Source organism: Anneissia japonica, unplaced genomic scaffold, assembly GCF_011630105.1.
Source record: "Anneissia japonica isolate Jap-2015-1 unplaced genomic scaffold, ASM1163010v1 scaffold1302_len1884557_cov193, whole genome shotgun sequence".
Taxonomy (NCBI): Eukaryota; Metazoa; Echinodermata; class Crinoidea; order Comatulida; family Comatulidae; genus Anneissia; species Anneissia japonica.
Genome location: NW_022736804.1, coordinates 560847 through 567774, shown reverse-complemented (window position 1 = coordinate 567774; position 6928 = coordinate 560847). Strand labels below are relative to the sequence as shown.

Here is a 6928-nt window from a genome sequence, read left to right as displayed (position 1 = left end):
TACTGTCTGCTCTCCTCCTCTATAGGGGAAAATGTAGGCCGTACGTAAGCCTAAATGACATCGAAATTCGAACATACTGAATGCCCACCACTAGGTTACCCACCCAGCTAGCGAACTAAACACAGTTTTAAAACATGATCGATTCAATAATAAGGTAGGATATAACAAAACAATAAAGTTCTAACATTGTTTATTTAGTAAATTGCAACATTGCTTACGTGTTGAAAGCTGGTAAACTATATTTCAATATTGTTTACGCATTGATTATCAGCCCCGACGATCCAGCCTACGATCATTGCAAAGCTAATTAAAATAACAATGACCTTCGTAGTGGTTCGTAGCTACGTTCCAAACGGTACCTACGAGCAGGCTACGAGTGGTTACGCGCAGATACGAAGCGATATTTCCTGACTGTACTGTATATTTTCCCTGGAATTTTTATATACTTAATCATCTCAAAATAAACTTAAATTTGTTCTCAAAAATTTTATCTGGCTCCATATATTTAGTATAACAATACAGATAATTTTCCTACAATACTGTACTGTGCATTAAATTTTTAGAAAATTTATTAAAACAATAAGATTGAATACAAAAAATATTGAACACTTCCTACTACAACCAAACATTGCCAATCATTAGCTTAATTTTATTTATTTAAGGAACTTATTATACATAAGTATAGCAAAACAGACAATTTTCCTACAATACTGTACTTTGCTTTAAATTGTTAGAAAGATTATTAAAACAATGAGATTAAATACAAAAAAACACTTCCTACTAAAACCAAACAATGCCAATCATTAGCTTCATTTAATTTATTTAAGTAACTAAGGCCAAATAAAAAAAAATACTAGTCTCTCGTCCCCTCACTTCTCATCCATTTTCTCTGCCTCACTATTTTTTTTTTTTACTTTAAGGGATAAAAGTCAACAATTTTAGAATATTCTGGTGTGAGAAACAACGATTTCTATTTAGTTTCTCAATCACGTACTGAAACAGGCACATGACAAGTCACACAATTAGAATGTGAATGATGAAATCAATACAGTTTTCTAAATAAAAACCAAATCAAATAAACTGAATACAGGACTCCCTCCCTCCAATGAAAAGCCACTTTTGGGAACAGGGTTTTCATGGCCTTTAGCCAAGTAGCCTTGGTTTAAAAAATGATAATAAAAAAACAAAAAACAAAAAACAAAAAAAAATAGACGCTCATTTGGGATGGAAAAAAGTTGTCTTTAATTGGAGGTGGTCTTTCATTGGAGGTGATGTTTAATTATTTTTTTTTAAATTCTTAATATTTCTGTTTATAGATTTTATTCAGAAATGAATATAGGTGATCATGACCAACACACATCTCCATGACAGAAAACAATAAGTTGAATGGACAGTCTAGTATTTTACCTAGCATTTATCAAAATACACATTTTCACAGCCTACTCAATGCTAGTCTATGTGTAGGCCTACTATTTTGCAATGTCCTCCTTTTTTCACTTTCTGTCCTCCTTTTTTGCAAATTATTTGGGCATTGCCTTATCATTATTATATATTAATAACTATTTTAGAATATGTTTATTTTTTTCTTTTAATTCGATTTGATTTTTCAGTGTTCAGTACACATTTTTAAATAGAACTAATTTTAGATAACTGAAATTCTCTGGGAGGTTAGGTCATACCTGCCCACTCTCACGTTCCTTCTTACTGTATATAAGCCACTGATAACGGGCCACTATTAAAACTAAGATTAAATGTTGTATTTGAGACCTCAAATTTTCAAGAATATTTTCTACATTTAAAAAAATATACCTGTCTCTTATACACATCTAGATGTGTATAAGAGACAGAACAAAGGCTGATTGGAAACGTGCTTTTGGTAGAAACTCTGAATGGACAGAAGTATGGAAAATATCAAACAATCGGAAATCATATGGGAAAACCTTGATAGCTATTTAGTCTTTGTATTCCCCACCTTAGTAATATGTGTGTGTACTCTGTATGCATAATAATTAAAGTGCACTGTTGTAACAAAGCTGTATGGAGGAACATTTTTTCCTTGCATGAACAAAAAAACCACTTAAATTAATCAACGTAAATATCAATGAAACGTGTGTCAACAATACAATATGATTTACACAAACCACTGAAACAAAACAAGGCTTGTTTAAAATAGAAACAAATTTCTTTTTTAGCAGTCTATAGTAAAAAATCAATGACTTTACTGTAGTTCCCTTGGTATTAAAGTCCACCTCAGGTATAGGCCCATGACCCCCCACTGTACTATATGCCCAATTTTATGTACAAGTTTTATTCGGTCAAAAGCCCAGGTTATGATTTGGATGATTAGCTTAGCTGACGTACTTTTTTACAAATCCTCTAAAAAAATTAAAAGGTGACTCCTGGGTATAAGGCCCCTACCCCCAAAAATAAAATAAAAGTCGGCCCAATTTTGTGTTCAAAGTGTGGGGGGGGGGGTTGATATAAGTCATCTTTGTTACATTTTTTACTGTAGTACAGCTATATTATGGTCCCTAAGGAAGAACAAACCATACTGAATATTTAGCCAACATCTCCAGAGCCTAAAAGGAATCACTAATACAATGTAAAAAAAAACAACCCAAGCCTCATGGAAGATGAGTAGGCATTCTTCTATGCTGGTTTAAAATTATCTGTCTACCGTGCGATTATCATTATATCACATGTTATTAATCTACTGTAGATTGAGACACACTTCATCAGCGTGCATAGAATTACTTTTCTTCAGAATGCAATGAATGCCAAGATATTTTCCATCAAACCAAAACAAGGTGACATATTGTAAAACAATTTTGGTGAGCAACATACAAAATTATAAACTTCTATTTCAATAAGATTCTGGAAAGCACAGTACAGGACAGGTCAAATAAACCACACAAAAAAAAAATGATTCACAAATGTTCTGCATTATTTCCATAAATTCCATGCAGGATCCATGAAACCGATCAACATTTATTAGTAATATGCGGCATTTACTGATTATGCATCTTTAAAAACTAAATAGGCTGGTCAGTTGAGAAGCAGTAACCATGGGAACCATACATGACTCATCCATTTGTCAGAAAGCGTGGAGAGAAAGCGTGATAATTAATGCGTTGGAAATACCTACAGGAATGAGAATTATTTGAAAACGTCTAGTTGATTTATTATAGTTTGCTGTGTTTGGGATTACATTTTAACTTCTTTGACCGTAAGACGTTTGTAGTCATCAATATACTCTTACGAAAATCAATAGTGTAGTGAGATTTTACAATCTACATGAATAAATGAAACAGCATAAAAAAGCAAATCGTTTCAGTTGATAAAAAGATAGTTAAACCATGATCTTTTATATGTACAGCAGATCTGGAATACTTTTCATTGTCAACATTTAAAACTATCATAACTCAAACGAGCTAAATCTCAGGAATAAAATATTTCCAATATCCTAACTATAACTTTTTCTTATTACTACATGTAAGTATGCTAGTTGGGTGACCCAAAGTGCATTAATAATTCCATGCTTTAAAAATAGGTCTACATTATACCATAAAACACCCTGAAATTTCCATTCTTTTCATTGTGTCAATGGCTGTGATATGAAGTCAGATGTAGGCCTACTTTATTCATTCATGACATGTGAATTTGTCGGAATACCACTTTTAAAACTATTAAAAATATTCATCCTTCCAAAAATAAAAAATCCTAAACTATTCTGTACTGTACCTCATTGTGATTAAGCTTAAAGTATTAAGATCCATTATTATAATTAATTGTTCCCATGACTATTCTTATTAATCATGACAACTCACAGAAATGATTAAAACATTTCTAAATTTAGAGCAAACTAATTGAAATCAAAACTTTTTATTAGAATTCTCTAAAGCCTTAATACCAGTAAAGCCATACATTTCCAAATTACCTATAGGTTTCAGCAGTGAGGTAATCTGAACTGCCCGAGAGGGATTTTTTTTTTTTCCAATTCCACCAGGATTTTAATTGTTTTCTCCAAAAGTGACAACCTTCGCAGCAACACAGAATCACTCACCATGTTGACCTTTGTTGAGAATTGTATTCAGAATTTATCAAACTTTCTCAAAGGACTTCTTGGTAATCTGTTTGTATAGAAACGTTTCCTTGTTTACTTCATGCATGGTGACAATTTTCTTTTCATTTTTTCCAAACAGGATTCTAATTATTCTCTCCTGAGTTCCAGTTTTCAAGGTAGCACAATTAGGACATTCATGGAAAATAATAAGCAAATGGAGGTAATTCTAACGTTACAGAAGCATAATATCTGTCTCTTATACACATCTAGATGTGTATAAGAGACAGCCATTATAATTGTAATGCATAAAGTAGAGCTGAATTTTAAAATATAAATCAACATTTACAGTATTTAATATTTTTACAATAAAATTTGGTAGCATGCAATTAATATATGATTTGTAATAATGCCTTATTAATAGCCCTATTAAAAGAGCAGACGTTAGGGCTATAAATTCATTTTAACAAGATTAAATTTAATATACTTTTTACAAATATTTAAACAAGAAGTTATTGGAGCAGTCTGGAACAGTCTACTGTACACCAAGACCATATTCCTTACTTTTTTGTCTACAGACAATAGGCACACATCTCATGTCAGGTATAATATTCTCTTATCATGACCTGAGTAAACATAAGTTTTTGAACCAAAATAATTATGTAATATACTGCCCCCTATAGTGCATACATATATATCAAGTATTGCTGCCCCCTTTAATCCTTCCTATGCTATCGATTTAAGCAGTGATGGTAAACGTCAAATTGTACTAATCAGGACGCACTAGGGGAAGTTGATAAAGCTAATTGAAATATACCTCAACAGGTGTTTAATAAGGGGGTAGGGAATACCATACAGAATAGCCTGTAAAGTTTTATACATGTTTACTGGAATGTGTGTGAGATGTAAACAACATAGAATTTACAAAAATTATTGGAATGGTAATACAGCCACTACCCAATTTTGTTCCACATCACTCATATATCCTACCATGTATAGTACAGTACCCATATCATAATTGAAATATACCTCAACAGGTGTTTAATAAGGGGGTAGGGAATACCATACAGAATAGCCTGTAAAGTTTTATACATGTTTACTGGAATGTGTGTGAGATGTAAACAACATAGAATTTACAAAAATTATTGAATGAATAAAACTTATTTATCTATTGAAGATTGTTTCATTCATTCCAAAGTAAAACTGTGTGCCATTGTTTTAAAAGTGTTGTATTTATCAAACTGACAATGAGCACCAAACAGGTGTTTTCTTACTATTTGAATCTCAATATGTCTAACCTACATTCACAACATACAGTAACCAAGGCTAAAAGAGTTAAAATACAAACCAACTATTAAGTCAAACTCAGGAAGTTTAACAGCAAGTGTGATGACAAGGTTCTGGTATAATCATCAATGATCTAAAGTAGCTCTTGTGATTAAAATGCAAAAGGAAAATCCATTGAAAAATGCTTTTGAGGTGAAATGCACCAAGAACTCTTTAGAACAGAAGAAAAACAGCAGCTTGAATTGTGATTCTGTTTAAGTAGGCTTTACGGTACAGTAGTATATCATACCAGTGCCACTATTGCATAGTGAAAATATTCTCAAGCCTGGTATACAGTATGTGAGAGCAGTCCACTTAGACGGTATGTTCTTATTTAGTTTGCTCTACAGTCTCCTTGCCTGCATACGATAAGGGTGATGAATGCTTATTGAACCTATTCTCACATCGCTCATCATGGAATGGCTAGCCCCCACCCTGCCCACGTCTTACATGGGCTGGCCATGTAATTGAGTGTTTTATATATAGCAATCCAGTTGATACGTCGACTACGAGTGAGCCGTTTGCTCAATGCAGGCGAAGGCATTGTGCCTCGAGAGACAAGAAATATTTGATATGACAGATATTCTCGGTCATTCTCTCATGAGGCACAATTCTAAATAAAAATCATGCACTAAAAATTATTAAGCAAATGTCACTTAAGGCCATTTGCTGAGCAAACCGCTCTTTGTGTACAGTATGCCAGGTTTCAAATACTTTTTATAGTAATTCCTGTCTACAAAGTAGGCCTACTGTAAGCAAAGATTGGTGAACATTTAAGTAGCCCATAATTTACAATAATTATCAATCAATCAAATTTATATAGTGCCGGTATCCATTGAATAATGTTCAAATGTGCTCGACAAAGTTAAATTGGAAATGCTTCTGAGAACAGGTATGCTTTCAGAAATTTTTTGAAAAATACTTCTTTGAAAATTACTAGGAAAACTCGAAGATCAAAAAAAAAAAATAAAGGATAAGAATATCCTGCAACATGCATGCGAACACACAAACACATTTCCTACTTCTATAGGGGAGGAATTTCCCTATCGTCCCTACAAACTCTCCCTTTTCTAAACCTCTGGATCTGTACATAAAAAAATGCAACTTTAGCAAAACACAACCAAAAAAAAAATGTTTTGATTTCCTATTGGCACAACTCTGATGGCAATAACAATTACCATGCTTTTAGCTTTTGTTCAGTGAGTGTTCGCACATTAAAAACAAAATGGCACAAGTCTCATTATCCGAGTACAGTATGTACAGTATTGTATTTGCAAAAAAAAAAGAGACTGAACAATGAAAAGCAACTTTACAACTCATTTTCGAAATGATGCGTAAAATAGAGTTGTGTAGTTCTACTTCACTTCAGTGTATCCTCATGAATTCTTACTGTAGTAAAAGGCAGTGTGTAACATCAGCATGACAATTAAACAGCCTCCGAGATTCTACTGATAATTACGCTATACGGCTGAATGGCACGACAAATGTAAATACCTCAAGTAATTGCAAGATATATCAAATTATACAAATGTTATTGCAGAG

The 6928-nt window shown here is 32.8% G+C and overlaps 1 protein-coding gene across 3 annotated transcripts in view; it reads right to left on the bottom strand.

The window, feature by feature from the left end:
- The window catches only part of LOC117116886 (ankyrin repeat and sterile alpha motif domain-containing protein 1B-like), a 125795-nt gene that overhangs the window by 103119 nt on the left and 15748 nt on the right, over positions 1–6928 (bottom strand). The gene's annotated exons all lie outside the window — the stretch shown is intronic.